This window comes from Canis aureus, chromosome 17 (genome assembly GCF_053574225.1).
Source record: "Canis aureus isolate CA01 chromosome 17, VMU_Caureus_v.1.0, whole genome shotgun sequence".
NCBI lineage: Eukaryota > Metazoa > Chordata > Mammalia > Carnivora > Canidae > Canis > Canis aureus.
The window spans coordinates 13,843,478-13,864,686 of record NC_135627.1 but is presented as its reverse complement, the minus strand read 5'-3'; the positions used below and the strand labels follow the sequence as shown (position 1 = coordinate 13,864,686).

Here is a 21,209-nt window from a genome sequence, read left to right as displayed (position 1 = left end):
ATAATTGTCTGCCTGTTTGACCACAGAGATTATTTAAATTATCAGTAAAAATTATAGTAGACAAGAGCCTAAAAGTTATATATGATGGATTTACATTGGGATGAAAACTGTTGTAACCGTCATTATAAGTATAAAATCCGAGGGGAATAAAGCATGGTAGTCTTTTGAAGAAATAGCCTATATGTCATATGATATGTTGCGTTTTTAAACTGCAGTTAGCAAAATCAAAGGAAACCACTACCTTCCACTTCAACTCTTACCTCATTGCAAATGCATTGAGCAGTTGCTGATAAACAATAGTGTGTTGGTTCAAGCTTTCAGATGAATGGGGCTTTGTTCCTGGTTTGGTATAGTCATGGAGTCATGACACTTCATTTTTTATTTTTTTTATTTTTATTTTTTTGACACTTCATTTTTTTAAATTCAAAAGTGTAAGGAAAATGCATGCTTTTTGTGTTTTCCAAATGCCATATGGGTTTTTTTTCAGAGCATGCAGCAGTACTGTTGACTGGGGAAAAAATAAATAAATAACCCACACTAACCTTTCCATTTCTCTTTTCCTTTTTTATCTCAGGGAACTTCGGCACCTCTAGACAACCTTTGGGGAGCGGCACCTGACGGTGCCCCTTGGATCCATGTGCCGTGTGCGTTGTGCTGTGAATACCTCCCTGTAGTCACTGCTTCATTAGTGACAGTATGGACCAATGCACAGTATTTATCAAATGGTACCTGAGGTCCCTTAGGATTAGAGGGAAGCACACCTAATCCTCTCAGGGGTGCCTGCCAACAGGACAAAAGGGTAATGTGTGCATATCGGATGCATTGTTCAGAGTTCCCTAACTGAAGACCCCAGCGGTGGAAAAACTTAGCTGAAAGCTGTGCGGGCTACAGCAATTAACCACTGCAGTAACAGATGTTCTACAGGGAAACCGTGTGCGAGGGGGTTAAGCATGTTTTGATTTTGAATATGCACTTGGGCTAACACATCCTTCCCCCTAATGGAAATCATCTGGAGGATGCTCTGGAAGGCATTCCTTCCCACGGCCGACGTGGAATTGTTTTTCCTTGAAAAACAAATACATGCTTTGTCGACTGGGAGAATGACTTGGGTTTCCTGTGCAACCTGGCTCTCTCTTGAATCTGCGGAGTTGGTCTTTTCCAAAGTATTTACGGTGCAGCCGCAAGCAAGCTTAGGGCTGGCTGTCTTCAAGGGTGTTTTCTCCAGCTACCCCTCTCTCGGCTCTGCCAATTATGTGCCACTTTGTCTTGGTGCTATGATTGCTTTCTTCTGAGAGGGAAATTCCTCTTTCATCAGTATGGATGCACTGTTTTCACACACTGCAAGCGCCGTGTTGCTGTGTCAGTCATCCTATGAGGACCAGTTTCGGAGGAGCAGGGCTGACGAGCTGGCTGCGGATTGGCGGCCCAGCGCTGGGAGGGCCCTGCCGGGAGGAAGGGCTGCAGCTTACAGCAACAGAGTTTAGACTGTCTTTGCTTCATCATCTGAAGGCAAAATTTTCCAGATACGGCAGACGGCTCGCAGAGTACAATACACAGGGAATGAGGACTATTTACATGGAAATTTCTTCCTCATGATGCAGCGGAGAAGCCTCGGCCGCCTGATTCTTCCAGATGTTCCCGGGGTTACTGTAAAAGGGAAAAAGAGGGACAGCTAAACAGGGTAAGAGAATCACCCCCCCCCCTTTTTTTGAATGTTTAAAGAGTTTGCTGCAGTATGCTGCATTCCATGTGTGTTGCTCAGGGAAGCCAGGGAAACCGGATTCCACTAATTCAAATGTAATACTTGCAGGGGACTCTGGAGTTTTACGTAACATTCGGATTTGGGGAAAAAGAAATGGCAAAGCTTGACTCTATGCCGCCTGTCTGGGGGTGAGGCATAAAACGAGTTTTTATTCGGAGAATAGATCTGTTTATCATTCCAAAGAACCATTTGAATTCTGGGGAGCGAGCTTATTTTCTTGCTATCGAAAATTTTCACACTGCCGTAGTTAACTCCCGAATAAATAAAGTTTACGTGGACCCTGTTCTTTGAAAGGGGGCTTGTAATTAAGAAGAAAAAGAAAACTTCGTGGCCGATAATCATCGGTCGGGTGTTCGGCTGAAAATACGTCTCCTTATTAGAAATTAGGGAGCTACCTCGCTCTGTAATGCCAGGGCTTTGAGTTTCCAAAGCACATTTTTTAACAAGCTAGCGAGAAGAGGTAGCTTTCTGACAAGTTTTCGATACTGTAGTTCAATGTTTACATTTCTTTTTCTGGCATGTCTGAGCCTTTGTTTCCAGCTTAAAAGTGGAACCATTATATTCAAAAGTAAAGCTGGGTTAATAATGCTTACTGCAATTATCTGATCTTTATGCATTTTTAATGAGAACACACAGCCAGCAGAATAATTTAATGAGGGCAGGCTAGCTTTTAAGGCTGTGTCTTTGCTATGCCGAACCATATCAACTTTCTTGCCGAGAAGCAGCAGGGAGAAATGATGGAGATTTATTTTTAACACACTTGGCCCAAGAGAAGGAAATGATATATTTGTTAAAGAATTCTTTCTGCCCTTTTCCGTTTTAAATTTCTGCCAGGCATGAGGAAACTGTGCTTTTTTGTTAGGCCTCGGAAGCATGTGTTTACAATAAATGTGTAACATTTTTAGAATAGTTAGCAAGCACTGAAGCGAAGAAAAAAAAAATCTGACTTGCCTAACCACTACCACCGCGAATGTTCTTCAGGAAACATCACTGTCCTTTTAAGAGACAAAGGTTAAGTGGGAAGATGTTTGTGGATCTGTTAATACATGAATCTGGGGGGCTGATAAAGTAAAAAAAAAAAAAAAGAGAGAGAGAGAGAGAGGAGGGCATGCTTATAATCTGTAAATAAGATGAAGTTTCTCCGGCTATCCTGACGGTTTTGTGAGGGCCAGTTCAAATATTCATTTAAGGAAGGGCAATGCCACGTAGATTCTTCTAGACCTACTGTTTTTACTTTCAAGGAGAAGTGCAGGACACTAGCCCAGAACTTCTGACGTCATCCCCCAACTATTTCTGCTGTGTGTTCTTTTATTCAGGCTTGTGGAGAGGAATATTGCTTTATGTCCTGGCCAGGAACATTCTGACTCTCACTTGGCAAGTCTTGAGTTATGTCTTCATATTTTAGCCCGGCCTTTCTAAACCCTAAAGCAATCTCCAGCATAAATAGGGCATCTTCTCCTACCTGCCTCACGTCGGGCGGGTCCGAGCAGGTTCTCTGCAGGGTTCTGGCTGTGCTGGCAAGAAGCCCTGGGGAGCAGAGCAGGGCTTTGCTTCTGGCCCAACTCCCCCTGGCACAGCCCAGCGCGGCCACCTGGGTGGACAGTGCCTGTGGCCTCCTTCCCAGTTCCCCTAGAGCCACTATTTAGGACCAAGGTTAGGCCACCAACTTCGTGGCTGGTCGTGGTGGCAGGAACAGCTGCTTTTCCATAAAGAGCACCATGTCCTAGTGCAGATGGGCTGAAGGAAGGAAAGTCCAATACTGCAGGCTGATAATCCATGTCACAGGTGGTAACCTTGGTCATAGAGATCAGGCGGAGGTTAGTTCTTAATACAGGGCCTTTTAAGAGAGAATTTCCATCAGAACAGATTGGAGTTCTGGGGAGTTCCTGGTTCTAGTTGACATTTCCTTTCGTGCTGCCTGTGTAGCCTTAATAAGCCAGCATACACCTCAGTTTTTCTTTCTCCTGATAGAACTGAGTAATACTTGCTACACTTTCTCTCATCATGCTAGCATTTTGAGGGGCCTTGACCTTGTACCAAAAAAAAAAAAAAAAAGTCGTTTGTCTCTTGCTACAATGAGCTATTTAAAGTACAAAGGGTGAAAACCTCTGTATTAACGAAACTGTTGGCAAATGCCTCAGGGTATTAAGATAGTCGTATTTCCAGAACCCTTCACTCTACTTCGTGCTCATGTCAATTTTCTAGGGATATTTATTCTTAGACCAACAAATAAAATTTCCGAGGAAATCAGAGCGTCGGTGCTTGCATTTTCTCCATCGATCTGGTATAGTATACTAGAAGCTGTGCCAACCAGCATATTTCAGACACAGGCCTTGTAGTGCCCAAAGCGTTTCGTGCTATTTTTGCTGTGACTTTGCATTACATTTGTGAAAGTGGAATGAATAAGAGAGAAAATAAGAGGAGGATATGCTTGCAAAATATACCGGTTATGTAGCTTTACTGGTTAACAGCCTGCCTCCTCTCTGCTAGTTGTTTTAATTTGCTGTTGCTATGGTGAAAACAAATCAATATCACATGGCGACCAGCCAGTCCCGCGCTCAGGGAGCGCCATCGAGATTCAAGATCAAGTACTCAAGATTCCGAGCAAGAACTGGGAGACGAGCGTTTAGATTTGAGTTTAAGAGAATTCCTGATGCCTCAGTCTTGCAGGCATTCCCGCTCCCTCTCTTCCCGCACTTTCTTACCCATAACAAGAGAAGATGGAGAAGAAGGCATCGGGATTTGTTTACATTTTCCAAAATGACGAAACCTATCCGCGCAGAAGTAGGTTGGCAACGTTGCAAGGGGTAAAGGATTCTGAGTAATGAAAGGTGGTAGAGCTGTGGGGCATGTTGGTCGTTGAAGACATAGTTTGGGGGCCTTTAGTATCTCCAGGTTCAGGGTCAGAAACAATTACTGCTGTCCTGTCAGGCCGAGAAATCTGGCAGCTCCAGGGAGCAGGTGGGCGGTGGGGGCGAGGGCCTTGGCAGGAAGGTGCGGGGTGTAAGCTCTCCAGGCCAGCCAGGAGCAAAGTCGGGGAGCAGTAGGTCGAGTCAAGTCAGGCGAGCTCCGGAACCCCAGGGGCAGAGCAGCCAGGGTTAAGGGCCCTCAGCTCCTTGCACAAAGCTGGCCAGCAGGCCTAGCAAGGAAAGAGAGGAAGGGGCTTTGAAGGGAAGCCAAGGGGTCACGCCCCCAGGCAGCCTCTCTGGACCGGTCAACTGCATCTCAGCTGCATCGGATGGGCAGGGATCTCTGGCCCTGGGGAGCTGGGAACTTGGTATTTCACACTTCGGGTTTCTCTCGGAGGAACAAGGCAGGAAGACTTAGCTGGGCTTTGTAAATTAGTTGCAATACTGTGTTTTCCTCGTGTCTTTTTTTTTTTTTTTCTGTTCTTTCTTTCTCTTTCTTTTCTTTTTTTCTTTTGCTTTTCCTTAGGTCAGTTTTTTCTTATGTTTTGTTTTTTTAATGTGCACAAACTGTTAGTTGCAGCTGTGGTAATATTCATTGTAAGGAGTCTAAGGTGGCGTCATGGCTGGGTCTGCATCAGGCCTCCAACTGCTCTGCATTGTTTAGCTCGGGCTAGTCCCGCCTCTTGCTGAGAGTGAAAACAGGTGTGAAAGGTAAAGCCCTAGGCTTTCTTTTGTGAACCTGAGCCACAGGCCCGTGGACAAACTTTCAGTAGGCCTGCTCCCCTCGACATGGCAGGAACGCCTGCTCATAAAAGTGGACCTACTGACTTACCTTAGGGCTCTGACAAAGAATGCATTGTCTAGGAGATGCTAGGTCAGGATATTCTATCAATCAGTCAACAAGTGTTTATTAAACACCTCTTGGGTTCTCTGGCTTTTGCTATTTGGTTAGAACGAGTCAATGACCTAATACCCGACTTAGTGTATGTGCAAAATAAGGGGGCAGAAAGAAATGATGCAAAGTTGTACGTTGTAAAGACTTTTATAGTAAATTTATTGGCTAACATTAATTTCGCATGAAGTATCAGGCATTCATTGTAGGTTTCAGACAGTTCTTGGTGTTCAGGGGGAGAATGAGGGAAGGAATTTTGAGTTTTAAATGTCTATATGTACTTTCTTCACCTCTGTTATGCTTCTCAGCATAAATGCTGTTTAAATAACATACAGAGATGTAAGAGGAACAACAGACAAATGAGAGTGCTCTGAAAAATCCCAAATATGAGACTGCTGAGAGCAATCGCCCAGTCTCAGCCAGCCGAGATTCAGCCCCGAAGTGATTGGGGAACATGGATGCGTCATCTAAAAAGCCTTAAACACCAGTCACCAAAAGGAAATACTAGACCCTCTCCCACACTCCTGAGCCTCGGGTAACTGGGGAGCCCCTGATGCAATTATCTTGCCATTCCCAATCCCAGCAAGGAAACCTGATTCTCGACCCTGGAGGTTTAAACGTCCCCCTACCTAACTACCCCCCCGCCAAAAAAAAAAAGTTACTTAAAAAAAAATATATATATATACATAAATATATATGTATATATATTTCTCCCTTTAAACATAAACTTTTTGCTTTGTTTTTTTAAACATTTTATTCACTTATTTGAGAGAGAGAGTGAGAGAGGGAACAAGGACACAAACCAGGGGGAGCGGCAGAGGGAGAAGAGGAAACAGACTCCTCAATGAGCAGGGAGCACGATGCAGGGCTCGATCCTAGGACCCCGGATTCATGACTTGAGCTGAAGGCAGACACTGAGCCATCCAGGTTCCCTCCCCGCCCCCCCCCTTTTTAAAATTCTAACATCTCTATGTATTTTCTGAGTGTAGACAAGCTGCAAGGTTAGGGACCCAGTTTGGGGAGCGCTGAGAGGGCAGACCAGGATGTAAATGAGCCTAAAGAAGTCTTTTTAGTTATGAGTCTTGGCAGGCAGATGGGCAGTTCTAAGGTTTATGAGCATCTTTGTGAGCTGGCTGCTGTGAGAGCTTTGGGGGTGGTGAGCCCCCCTCAGAGGACGGAGAGGAGCCAGGAAACACCCAGCGCGGCAGGTCCTAGGTCTAAAGCATTTGCAATCCACAATCGCTGGGGAACAAGATACTTACAAACAAGATAAGAATAGGTCAGCACACAAATGTCTTCAGAAGGATAATTAACATATGTATAGTTTCTTACACTTGACAAAGGGCTTTCACAGACATTATCTCAATTAACAGTTCAAAAAGAGGGTTTAAAAACCAGGAGCCTAAATTCAGAGCACTAGGTAAAGCTCCTGAAGAGAGGAATTATACCCTGGATTAAAAACAAAACAAAACAAAACAAAACAAAAAAACAAACACAAAAACACACACACACACACACAAAAATAAAAATAAAACCCCCCCAAAACAAAAAAAACTTTTATTCATTTTTATTTTTACTTATTTTGTTAAAGATTTTATTTATCTATTCATGAGACACAGAGAGAGAGGCAGAGACATAGGCAGATTTAGGACCCCTGGATCACGACCTGTGCCAAAGGCAGATGCTCAGCCACTGAACCATCCAGGTGCCCTATTCATTTTTATTTTGTCTGTGGTTAGACGACTTGAATTTTGAAGAGCAGGAAAAACTTCTAAGTGTCCCTGTTACATGTATGCATGTCACTGTCTCCTGTCCCCACAACCCCTTATAACTAGTACTGTAGGCAGTTTAGTTGCCAGGCAGAGCAAGAAGAGAGGTTGATTGGCTTTGCTTTCTCAGCTTGACTGCTCAGAAGGCATCAGGGGACAAAAGCTATACTGGCTTCCTGCTTCAACCTAGCGACGCAGTAGTAGCAAGGTGAGTTTGGTTATGGATGGCAAGGAGGTGCTTCTAGAACATAAAGTTTATTAATGGTTGCAAATGGCCTGTAGAGCTGGGAAAAACCAAAGTCAAGAATGAAACCAAAATTCAAAGTACTGCATTTGCCCATGAGAGCATCTCATTGAGTCCTCCTATGCCTGTAGGAGGTCAATTATTTTTAGAAATCTCAGATATACCTGATATAGTTTACATTATAATGCAAAAATGCCGAGTGTAATAATAATAGTAATGTCTTACGTTAAATCATTCAGCATAAATCATTTCCGTTTTTATCATCTCTTTAATAGTCATGAAATCCCCCTTTTGTCCCCATTTTATGAGTTAAACAAAAACTGAACTTGAGTGAAGTTAAGCAATGTGTTAAAAAAATTTTTCAGTAGCCAAAAAGTAGAAAAGCTAGTCCTCAAAGCTATAGGAATCTGTGCACATGACATTCAATGAGATAAAGCAATCTTTAAATGAAATCACCCTGTAGTGTGAGTTGAAGTTTTCTTGTAATGGATGTTGCATAGTGGATAGAGCCCAACCCAAGCAATTTGGGAAAGACACTAATGTTTTTAATTAAGATATTGAATTATTTTAAAAATCTATAAAATTTCTGGCATCCTAGATGTAAGCTTCAATTAATCAACTAAATAGTATTGGTGAAGCGTATATTCTATCAATGATTTACTGCTTGTAAATTTAAATTCTCTGGTAGTTCAGGAAAATAGAACTCTGTTTAGGCTGGGGTAGTAGATAACTTTATAGAGGAAGAGATGCTTCCTGTAGCTCTGAAAGGATATATTTTGTCCAATCAGTGGTTCTAAAGTGGAATGTCTATACCCCAGGCCTAGGTAGGGCAAGATTATTCACTAGGTGAGGAATAGCTGAACTTGCATCTTATACATTATTTAGCTCATCCTTTTATTTTTTTTATTTTTTTAGCTCATCCTTTTAAAATGTCAATTTTCTTTTTTTTTTTATTTTTTATTTATTTAGGATAGTCACAGAGAGAGAGAGAGAGAGAGAGAGAGGCCGAGACATAGGCAGAGGGAGAAGCAGGCTCCATGTACCGGGAGCCCAATGTGGGATTCGATCCCGGGTCTCCAGGATCACGCCCTGGGCCAAAGGCAGGCGCTAAACCGCTGCGCCACCCAGGGATCCCTAAAATGTCAATTTTCATATGTGTTTGTATGTATATAGCATATTAGTAATTGTTATGCAAGTATAACATTTATAAATAAGTAACAACCTTACAACCGTTGTTCCTGCTCAAAAGTATTTTTCTGATATGGGGATATGTTCAAAAAAGTTGGGAGAGGACAGTAGTCAAAATCAGAGAGGGGAAGGTCATCTCCAGAGGGAGGAACAGCATGAGGCGATGTAGAGGCCAGTGTGGAAACTTGTCCTTGGAGGACAAAGATGAAATGTTGGGGAGCAGTGGGATATAGGTTTACTGGGAAAATCAGAATATGGAAGGTCTGAAGAGATATAAGGAAGGGTTTAATTTTGTTACCGATAACATCACATCTAATGCTTTAAAAGTGCACAATTATGACTTGTAAGATAGGGTTAGAGGTTTGGCAAAAAAACAAACAAAAAAAAAAAACCCAAAAACTTTGGTAATATTCTAAGTTTGATGTGGGAAAGAGTTGAATTGGAAGAGCAGTGAGAAGATGGAGGGAGAAAGGGCAAATTCAAAAGGTGTCCTGAAGGGAAAGTAAGAGAAGATACTGAGAGCTTAGAAAAGCCAAAAGGACCCTGGAGTTTCTAAAGGAGAAATATCGACGGAACCCTAAGAGAAAATTGGGGTAGATAGAAAAAAGGGACCAACCAATAGGAATGCAGTGGAGAAATGGAAGGAGGTGATGAATTTTGGGTTCTGGTCATGGTGCTTTAGCTAATTATGGGTCATCCAAATGGGTTATCCCGTAGACATTTGACAATGTGGGAATGGACAACAGCTTAGATGCAAGGTTTCAGATGTAAATCGAGGCATACCTGTGTTGAAATCATAATTGAGACCATGGATGCTCGCAACCTCCAGGGCAAAGGGACCATAACTGGAGACAGGCAGATGATCAAGGATGAGCTCTGGGGAGGACTGCCAGAGGCCTAGAAGAGAATAGGAGCTGGCAAAGAATCAAGAATATAAATACCCACAAAGGAGCAAAATTGTTAACCAAAAAATGAATACCAAGTCTTAACACCATGCCGCAGCCTGTGGTTCCATGGGATGACAGTGTAACCTCCCACAATGCATTATCCTACTGTACGTGGTTTACCCTCTCTGGCAGGAGTGCTCAAGCCATGGCCCTTTTGAAGGCAAATATTGGTTCACTGTCGTGGTGAGAGTCACAGAATGTTGGGTGGAGGGGGCTGCCTGGGTAGTTCAGTCAATTAAGCATCAGACTCTTAGTTTCGGCTCAGGTCATGATCTCAGCACCCGCCCCCCCCCCCCCCCCCCCCGCTCTGCATTCAGTGCAGTCTGCTTGTCCCTTTTCCTCTGTTCCTCCCCCAACCCCCAATCTCTCTCTCTCTCTCTCTCAAATAAACAAACCTTTTTAAAAAAGGAATATTGGATGGATAAGGAAATCTTTGTAGCTGTATTTATATACAATTGACTTTTTAAAAAGTAGATTTTCAGTGATAACCACAATTTATTGTGTTTTAACACTTCAAATCAGCAGTTATCAAGACTTCAGCATCTGTATCTTGAAATACACATTTGGGGGGGGGGGGTGTTACTGGTTAGAATGGGAATTCCAGAGTGGTTGGAGATTTCCCTGGACACCAGTCATCCTAGTCTCACAGCCCCAGAAGTCCATTTATTCTTGAATCCTGCAGGTCTCTACTGAACCAGCCATAAGGACTGCTCAAGAAAATGAGAAAGCCCTCAAAGTGGGCAAATGGTGGTTGTCCTCACACCAGCTACCTACAGCGTGTAAACCACAGAGCCCTTCTCAAATTTCCAGATGCATAGGGAATCACCTGGGATCTTATTAAAAATGTAGATTCTGATTCTGTAGGTGGGGAGGGGGGCCTGAGATTGTGTATTTCTAACGAGCTCCCTGATGATGAACACCCTGTTCATCCACAAGGCTCTAGAACACGATGGTAGCTTTGCTGGCATAAATGTAGATGGCAGCAGACCACTGGGTCTAGCACAGTTTTAAAGGGGGGCTCCATAGGACTGGAGGCCAGGACCTACATCTTTGACACACTAAGACTTTCCAGGCTTCCCAGGCTCAGAGTGGGGCGAAATTGAACTGACTTATCCCATGAGCCTTGCCCCAAAGCCTCTGTGGTCCAGGACGAAGGGCGGGGACTTGAGTGGTTTCCTGCGCTTCTGTGGCTATGGGGGGGGGGGGTGGTCCTTGGATGTCTCCCCATGCTCGTGATGGCTGCCTTCTCTCTGGACAGAGACTCTGTTTCCCTGAGAGAATTGCTCACCGTCTCCAGGGACGGCTAGTGAGTTTATTTACATGTTTGTTCTGGAAATGCTTTTCTCCTATGAAATCTATGTGTTCAAAAGCAACCTTAGACTCTTTTTCCTCTGGACAGTGGCCAGGACAGGGACCTGGGAGTCTCGCGTGGGCCCCTCTAGTCCTCATGCCCTCAGTGCGTCAGTTCAGGGAACACCGACAAGCTCCTCGTCTCCCTCGATGGTGCAGATAATGCCGTTCCCCCCTCATTTTCTCCAAAGAGTTGCAAAGAGTAGAGAGGAAAGGGAATATGCAGTTAAAATCGCATCTGTTTAAAAATCCTAGTTTTGGGCAGTCTGGGTGGCTCAGCGGTTCAGCGCCTGCCTTCGGCCCAGGGCGTGATCCTGGAGGCCCGGGATCAAGTCCCACGTCGGGCTCCCTGCATGGAGCCTGCTTCTCCCTCTGCCTGTGTCTCTGCCTCTCTCTGTCTGTGTGTCTCTCATGAATAAATAAATAAATCTTAAAAAAATAAATAAATAAAAAATAAAAATCCTAGTTTTCACGTTTTGTGATACCAATGAAGATAATTTTAGAAGCGATAGCCCTCTAAGGTGGTAAGTTAAGGGAAATGTCCAGGCCTGACTGTGGACAGTTTTATATGTCACTACAAGTTTTCCTCCTTGTTTTGTGTCCATCTGTGTTCCTTCCTCGAGCGTTTCATTTTCCTGTGTGTCCCACATGTGGCTTTTCTCCTGGGCCAGAAGTTTCGCTAAACTGATTGAGAGGAAGTCCTCCCTGTCCAGACGCCCGTTCACTTCACACACAGATGGCCAGTGTTTTTATGCATTTTTAATTTACCAATAACCTTTTAGGAATGAAAGGAAACAAGTGTCTATTGAGTTTATTGAGCGCCTACTATATGCCAAGCCCTCTGCCGAGAGCTTTATGTTCAGGGACTCAGTTAAGGCTCTTTCTGAAGAACAGAAAGTCCTGGGAGGCCGAGTTACTTGCCGAGGTCACACACGAACACGTGGCAGAGCCAGGGGTGAGACCCCACTCAGTGATCTCCAAACACCCAGGCCTTTTCCCATGGTGCTTCCTTAGGGGTTTGGAGAGAAGAGAAACTTCTCTTGCCTTTGCACATACTGCTGGCCAAACTCACTCAACAGTCAGGCGGAGCACAAACAAGCAGTTACTGGTGTACTGTGCAGGCGTGAGTTCAGTTGCAGCCAGGAGCCCCTCCTCGCAAAGGGACTTGATAAATCACTGGGGATGGCTAGAGCTTTCTCTCCATTACTCATTGTCATTAGTCGGCCTTCTTTTGACTCTTGAATCTCCTGTGTGTGTGCGCGTGCGCGTGTGTAAGAAGCTTAAAGACCTAAGGATGTCAACTTATAGATACCTTAAATAGATAATACCATATGTAAAAGCCCATTATCGGCTGGAAGGCCTGTACTAACGTGAGATGTGCTGTTCTGTAGCTCTGTATGCTGTGACAATTCTTAGGAATCCCCCCTCCCGTCCACTGCCTTCCCTTGGTGTGTCACCCGTCCTCCGCCGAGGCCTGCAGTGACTGTCACCGGCACACCTGCACACCGTCCCCATGGGCCCTGGCGCATCCTGCTCCCAAGCTGGCCCACGGGCTCTCCTCTCTGCTGAGGCCCCTGGCATCTCTGGTAAAGGGCCTGCATAGATGCCCACTGTTTCTGGGGTTCCCTTCACACCTGGCTCTTAGCTGGTAGAAAGGTCTGTTTATTTGCCCTTTTTGAAAGCCCCTCGCTCCAAGCCCAAAGTATCAGCTTCCTGGCTGCCACCACAAAGACCAGCCCCTCAGGAAACAAAACAAACCCTATCTCTAGTTTCCCTAGCTTTTCTTTAAAGTTGCTGTTGCAGCGAGGCTGCAATTAAAAGTCAGGATCAAAGGGACTCACTGCCTCTGGGGCTGGGGACCCATCGAGAGCTTGGGTCTCCTTAACTCCTTACTCCCCATGACCTGATGCTCACCTGCCCCTTGGTTCCTCTGGTGTTTGGGTGTCGGGACAGACAGGGGGCTTGGGGAGACGGTTCAGAGCCCGCGGAGGGCCCCCCTCCACACACATGCACGCGCGTGCACACACACGAGAATCTAATAGCCCCTCCTCCAGAGATCCACCCAACTGACAAAATCTATAAACATAAAATGCAAATCAGAGGGAATCCCAAATTGGGAGGAATTGGATGGATCATCTAGCATAATTCATATCTATCCTCTACCACAGCTCCAACAAGCAGGTTCTCAGTGCGGCTTTGCCCCTCTGTTGACTAGACCATCACTAGCTCAGAATGCTTACAGACCAGAACATTTTTTTAAAAATTTTATTTATTTATTCATGAGAGGTACAGAGAAAGAGGCAGAGACATAGGTAGAGGGAGAAGCAGGCTCCCTGCAAGGAGCCCGATGTGGGACTCGATCCCAGGACCCCAGGATCACCACCTGAGCCAAAGGCAGATTCTTAACCACTGAGCAACCCAGATGTCCCCAGATCATAACATTTTATTATAAAATTCATCCTTGTCCTGAAATGAAATGTGAACGTCCAGTGACTTTCACTCCCAGCCCTCATTTGGGCCTTTGGAGTGACCCAAATGCCTGCCTCTTCACAAATTCACCGACCACTATCAGGCGTCCTCTGATAGGAGCAGTTGGCAACTCCCTTAGGCTATAATACTTTTATTTATGCAACTTAAGACACTCTGACTTTCTCTTGTGGACCATATCACTATCTTACTTGAACTTTGAACCAAGTAATAGAGGTTCAACAGAACTTCCTCACCAAGTGATAGAAGAAGGGGTGGGGTACTTCGTGTCCCTAAGCTCTGTACAGGCCTGAGCACAACGGAGAAGAGCTGCTGGGTGGAGGCAAAGTGAGGAAGGACGGACGTCTTCCTCGGGGATGGGGAATGCTTTTAAAGTGTCTTCAGTCCCAACAATAGGCCGTAGATGCTTTTGGAAACACCTGGCAAGATGCTGGACATTGACTTGCAAAACCCATAGGATGATTGATAGGTAGATAGATTTAGATGGACATCTATGTATATAGATAGGTAGAGATAGAGTTTAATAACTGATATACTACATAGATACAGATTTAGATTAATATGTGTAGATAGAGATTAATATTTATATATACAAAGATAGCTAGAGATTTAAATTAATATATTATGTAGTTAGATTAATATATACATAGGCTAGATAGTTGTATACACAGATATACACTTTAATGTATATCCATGCAGCAACAGATATAGTCTAGTATATATGCAGATACAGAGAGATAATCCACCCCATTTGAATACCACACTAAAGCAGTTTTCAGAGATCAAGTACAGGTTGTGGGTGTTCTTTGTTGTTTCTGTTTTTTCAGCTCAACAAAACGGTGATCACTGTAGCCGGGTTCCTCTGTGGCTCTCAGCACAGTCCTCGGCAGCTTGGAGACCCACTCCGCCATCAGTAGATGCCAAGGTCACTAGAGGAACGAATTAATCCTGGCTCCCATCAGCAGTGGCTGCACTAACCTGCCCTCCTTCCTCCGACAGGGAGCAACTAGGAAGGATTTTCTCCCTGGGTTCCGCAGGGGCGGGGGGTTGGGGTGGGCCCACTCAGGGCCACCCTGAGCAAACAAAGGAAGGGCTGGCCAACGACTTCCCGACTAGCTGGCCAGGTTTCCATCTAGAGAAAACCCTGTTCAGAGGCTCTCAGACTTGAGTTAAGAAAGCCTCCCCCCCCCTTTTTTTTAATAATAAATTTATTTTTTATTGGTGTTCAATTTGCCAACCTACAGAATAACACCCAGTGCTCCCGGTTTTGCTTAGGAGAATTCTCAGGTTGAAATTTAACCGAAAGCTCCCCAGGTCCTGTCTCTGCCTCTTTTTTATCCCCCTCCTTTTTACTACTAGTTTTATTAATGTCCCTAAACCCAGCCAGCACTCTCTTCCAAGCTGAAAATTTGCCTTCTTAATTAAAACTACAAATTTTCTAGCTGACCACGAGGGAGCATACATTTTTCCCCCCTCCGGGTAAAATTTATATCTCAGAACCAAGACCAATGCTAAATAATTGATCAGAAAAAATAATTGAGAGGAGTGACTATTTTTGGAAACATTGACAGCCAGTAACCCAAGATGGGAAGTTGGAGAATGTCGCTGTTTAAAGCATCGTGGAGACCAGAGTTAATATCCGCCTCCTTAGCCAGATACATGTTGGGTCTTGAGTTGATGGTTCTGCGCCTGTGGATTTTTACTTGATGGTCTGATCTTTTCCTTCCAAGCCCGAACAATTAGTGCAGAGAGCCGAGGAAGCACCCACGTGGGCCGTGTGCTTTGTCAACAGCACGGAGTCCCCGTCTTGGATGGGCCAGGGCAGTTCTGTTTCAGCCCGTGGCCCTCCGTGGCTCCCCCGCGGGCCCCCCCACCCCCCAAAGCTGCCAAAGCAGGGGGGCCCTCGGCAGGGGGATTGGCTTCCCTGTACAGTTTGGCAGAACCCAGCAAATTCTGGAGTTAGGTTTGTGACACTCTCCATCTTGCTCACTGGCTAAAAACAGAAACACACACACACACACACACACACACACACCAAAATCAAAACCATATGTTCCATACAATATCAGGCTTCTAGAGAACACTGTGCCATTAAATAATCACCATCAACCTATGCACATACTTGAAGGCTATGGGAATAGGGGCCAAGCAGCTCCAGCCTCGGCTGAGGCAGGTAGAGAGGGACGATTCTGTTCCCTTCCTTTCTCAAAATGGCATGTCCTTGGAGCTCTTTCAGCTTTAATGGGGGACGCAGAAAGAGACTGCATTTACTGACTTATTTCCCTTCTTTCCATCTTCCTTCTTCCCCTCACATTTTCAGGATTGAAAATTAGAAACACTTTTCTCCTACACACAAAATTACTCTCTCTCTCTCTCACGCACACACATACACACACTTTTTTTTTTTTTTTTTTTTTCCTTCCTGCTTTGAAATGGCAGTTGCTGCCAGAAAAGGCTTCTCAAAGAACACATTGCTGTCCTGGCCAGAACAGTCAAAGGGTTCATTTAAAATGTAGCCGGCTAGTGAGAGGTAGTAGCTAGTTCAAGAGAGGGGTCACCCTTTGGGGGCTCAAGAGAGGGGCTTCCAGGGTCCTGTTCAGCCTGGGTGTGGGTCACGCAGATGTGTTCACTCTGTGAAAATATAGTCAGCTGGACACTTCCTTTCTGTTCCTAATACAATTTTTAAAAGGTAGCTTGGCTACCTGGCACCATCTCTCGTAAGATAAAGGGAAAGCTAGTCAGAAGGGGCCCCCGTATACTTTCACCTTACAGCCTCCTCTCCTTACCTGCCTCTCCTCTCGTACTTTCTGGGCTCCAGCTGGGAGCAGTGGGGCTCCATTCCCACTAATGACAAGGTCTGTGAAGCACCAGAGCATCCTGCCCTCAGGGCCAGTGGGGAGTTAATGCTTCAAATTCAGACTTGAAAAGGAGATCATCACTGTTAAATAAGAAGGATAATAATAATGCCACTTTGGTCATAGTGTGCAAAGCATGTCCTTTTCTGTGTGCTGTCGTTTTATGTTTTACAAACCCCTCCAAGTTTTGCTTTAAGTGTTTTGGGGTTATTTTTTTTATCTTGTTGAGCAAACAAGACTTGAGGTGGGGGAAGGAACCCCACAGGGCCTGCAGATGACGGTACCCTTTGCCCTTTCTTGCTGTGTCACCCTGGATTCGTGGGAGTCCATATAAGTCAAGGGAATGCAGGTCTCAAAAAGTAAGTAAGGGTGACTAAGGATGGCAGGAATGTGAAGCTTGCAGGTCATCAACAGGGATTTGAATCCTGGGTTCCCCTCCTTATGATGAACAAAAGTTGCCAAGTCATGTGGAACTTTGATCTGGTTGGCACAAGTCCAGGTGATGGTGCCATGTTTTAGGATTTTGATAAAGATTCGGGGCAACAAGATACCGGAAGTGCCGCGCACACAGTGAAAGCCCCGTGTCATTGGGAAGGGGCCGATGTCTGTTCATCTTCACCTGTTTTGCTGGGGCAAATGCATTCTACTTAGTGAAGTTTCCTTCCTGCAGCAGAAAACTTTGCAGGAAAAAATAAAGAGTACTGTGTGAAAAGTTGAGAGAGTCTATCTTAAATTTTCCTCATTTCTCTTCCTCTCGTGGAATTTATGCTCTGGTAGGACAGATAAGATGTAAATAAATGGCCACGATGAAGGTAATCCATGCCACAGGGTCAATAGATTCCTGATGTCCAGGTGAGGCAGGGAAATCTTCCTGGAGGAGACAGCCTCTGACATGCCCCATAGAGGAAAGCAAGACCATACAGTGCCTATACTTAGAAAGTACCCATGAAGGTTTCCCTGGAGCGTAGGGCACAGCTAAAATGCCTGGCATGGTTGTGTCTTGATTATGGAGGACCCTGAATGCCAAACTTTGAATTTTGAACTTCATTCCAAGTGCAGCAAAGAGCCACCAAATGTTTGTGAACAGGTGTGTGGGCAGTCAGACACTGCTTGGGGAGATAATTCTTTTGGGGGGGGAGGGGAGATAATTCTGTGAGCACAGTTTATTACTTTTTTTAGATTTTATTTATTTATTCATGAGAGACATAGAGAGAGGCAGAGACACAGGCAGAGGGAGAAGCAGTTTCCCTTTGGGGACCCCAATGGGGGACTCGATCCCAGGACCCCGGGATCACGACCTGAGCCAAAGGCAGTTGCTCAACCACTGAGCACCCAGGCGTCCTGTGAGCACAGTAGAGAGCTGAGAACTGAGGGCACCCAGGGAGTCATGAAGGACAGAGTCGAGATAGTGGTGACCAGGATCTGGCAGGAGGCCATGCGCTGGTTCCCAAGGACAGGGCAGGGCTCGGGGAAGCCAAGGAAAAGGGAGGGAGTTCGGGAGAACCTGGAGACCATGGATTTAGGTGACAGAAACATTTACAACACCAAGGATAGATGCACGCAGGATGAAGGGGAAGATAGGTGATTGATTCTGATCATTGGAAGTTTGCAGTTGGAATGTTCTCACGGAAGTATAGGTCTAGGCTTTCTGTAGAGTACAGAGCGAGATGTACATTTGGGACTCATCCACAAAGGAGTGGGATTTGAAATCATAAAGGAGTTTGAGGTAGCTAAGGAAGCAAGTGTGATATAGAAAATGGTTGCTGGCACAGCCTTGGGGAATGTTTACATTTAAGGGGATTTCCTAGACACATTCCCAGTGGCATGGAAGCCCAGAGGGAAGAGCCTTGCAGAGACAGCAGGTGTTCCTTGGGACAGGTGTGCAGGCCTTGAGGCATCTTTCAATGCCTTAAGATCTGTGAGAAACGATCGTGCTATTCACTGTGTCCTAGAAAAAACATGGGTCGGTGATGTAATACAGATGCATACTCGGTTTTCCTCAAGCAGGTGATAATGGGAACCAAGTGAAGATGAGGACTGAGCCTGGTAGCCTGACCTTTGGGAGACACCTGGAGAGTGGTGGCTGGGAGGTCGAAAGGCAAGGTGCCAGGAGAGAGGAAGCAAAAACATTCAGAGGGTGTGGAATATTTAGAGCAATCAAAGGGGTGATGGAGGGATGTGGAGAGGAATCGGGGCCAAGATGAGACTGTGTGGAATTGAGGAAGGGTTAGCTAGGCTGGCAGAGGGCACCTGGTGCAGCTTTGAGCCTGAAGAGGCTCCCGGGGATGGGATGAAACCACCGGGTTTTTGAAGATTTGTAGGAACAGGTGTGATTCTGCTATAACAGGAAAGGTGAAAATCATCCGATAAATTGGAAGGAAAGTGTAAGTTGAGGGCTAAATGCTTCTCCAGGGAGACTCCCAGAAGCCTTTGCCTTGAAATGAATCCTGCTCTATTCCAAATAACTGTAATAGGGAGGCCAACATACTACATCACGCCCCAAATATTAATTAGAGATAGGCTTTACATCATCGCAGGCTTCCCTGTAATACAGCATCCACTGCTTCTTTCTAAAGTGCTGTACCAGTGCTAGTTGCTGGTTAGTTGTCCTTTTCCTTAGCTTTTGCCCTCATTTCACTGGAGCCAGCAAAAGGATAATCACAGGCCTAGCACTCTTCCTCTAAATAATAATCTGCTAATATAGATGCCACAGTAAGACTTCTTTGTCATAGCAATCCCCCAGGCATTTTAAACTTGAACCTGGCAGGTAGTAGATGCTCAGTAAATGTTCCTGGAATGCAATGAAATGATGGGAGTGTCTTATTGCTGAGACAGGCATTTGTATAGATGGTTATTAGCGACGAGTCATACTTGCAGGAGCTCACAGTCCATCATCCACCCAAAGGCACCCAGAAGTTTCTATTTCAGATGAAGAGAGAATGCGTCCTTCCCCCCAGAGATTGTACCCATGTCTGTGTAGCTGTACTGTAGTGCGGAAGAGAGGGAGCTAAGCCCTCGCCCCTACTGCCAGGGTTCTTTTTTGCACTTGGACGTGAGAGCAGAAGTTGGCTGCTGAAGGCAATGGGCAGTCAGAGACTAGAACAAAATGCATAAACTAGGGAGTGATCTGGAGAACCCAACTTTTACAGTAAGCTTTAGTTGTTTAATTGCCGCAGGACAGATACTTCTGGCTGTGTTCAGCTGCACGGCGTGTACAGCACATCTCACAGAATGGAGTGACCTATTTATTTACCCTTGAGGGCCTCTTGAAAACTAAGTAAAAGACAAGTATGCCCACAGTCAAGGCCAGAATGAGCTCTTACAGCCGCCACTGGGACAAGGTCAAATTGCTCTGCTACATTCTCTGCCCCACCCAACTCCAGCCCCTGGAGAAGAAAGAAGTTGTGTTTTCCTTCCCAACCCATTTCAAAGCCCTTCACCAGTTACTCCAAACGTTGGTTTCGTTGACTGCACAAACTCTCGGGAAGCTTCTTAGAAAAGCAGGCGACAGATTCTTAGGCCACGGCCCCTGAGATTCTCACTTGGGATGTGTGGGGCAGGGCCCAGGAACCTACATTTACTGCAGAAGCAGAGTGATTTGAATATAAATGATTAACAGGCCTCTGGGAACAGGGGGCAAGAGACAATTTAAAGCCTGCATTCAAATTCTGGCTGCGCCACAGACTAGATGGGCCATCTCAGGCAAACTGGAACATGTATTTGCATCCCAGGTTTTTAAAAAAAAATGTATTTAATAATACCCAGTTCTCTAGGTGGGATTACATGAGATCATCTATGCCAAGAACTTTCTAGCCTGCACAAAATAAAAACTCAGTGTGTATTATCAGGATATGGATTTCTTTGGGTAAACATGAAGCTACTGTGAAATAAACCCCAAGTAATGCTGTGGACCCCCTGAACGACTCCACAAGGAGTAGAGACTCCACCATGCCCATCTCTGCAGTTCCTTAAAAGCCTTGTTATCATTCACAAAGACGTCACCCGTTTTACCACAAAATGCAAGAAGGATATTCTACAAAGTAATTTTATGCCAGACTTTTGGGAGCACTTATATTTGGTAGGGGTGACAGTGACCAGAGGAATGCAGGATTCCCCCAGACCAGAGGAATGCAGTTGCTTTTGAAAACAAGAGGACCGGGCCACGCTTGGAAAGCTTCGTACAGTGCATGTGTGAAAATGGAGCACTTGACCCAGCTCCATGACAGTCCATGCCTTGAGCTGTTTTGGCACAGATAAAATTGATTCTGTCCCCACTCGGGCCGTTTTTAGGTCATTCAAGCAGATGGTAACTGGCTCACATTGGGACCAAACTCCTGAACTTAAACTTTTGGAAATGAATGAATAAAGGAACGAATTTCCTGTGGGGCCAAGAAATGCTCCTGACATCTGCCAGTCCGTCCCGACCTTCTGGTCCCTGGGGAAAGGTTGGCCCTTTGTGGCTTAGAGAACAAATAAGCGAGGATTGCTCCAAGGTGTTTCCTGCGACCGTGCACTCCTTCCTTCCTGGATGTAGTGACCCAGTTGCCTGTGTTGGGAGACTCGATATGGCACGTCCCTTTCTTCCCTCTGAGAACCCATCGACAGCAGAGATATTTTCACAAGTTAGGTGGCTACTGGTGCTCCAGGTCATAAGGATTTGGGTCACACATAAACACAGAGGAAAGAAGTGTGGTATGGAGTCCATTTATGTGATCAGCACACAGGGAGAAATAAGGACAGAAAAGTGAAAAAGAAACACAAAAATAGAGGAGGGAGTACAAAGAGAAATTTATGATACTCTGAGAT

At 45.2% G+C, this 21,209-nt stretch overlaps 1 protein-coding gene across 8 annotated transcripts in view; it reads left to right on the top strand.

The window, feature by feature from the left end:
• Window positions 1–1,296: 1,296 nt before the first annotated feature.
• Window positions 1,297–21,209, top strand: part of MBNL2 (muscleblind like splicing regulator 2) — a 161,613-nt gene continuing 141,700 nt past the window's right edge. For 2 of the 8 annotated variants that reach the window (XM_077855157.1, XM_077855151.1), the window contains exon 1: window positions 1,299–1,681. The gene's annotated coding sequence lies outside the window, so the exon portion shown is untranslated. Of the gene's footprint in view, window positions 1,682–21,209 lie in introns of all 8 variants that reach the window. The other 6 variants (XM_077855154.1, XM_077855155.1, XM_077855158.1 and 3 more) reach the window with 6 other exon arrangements.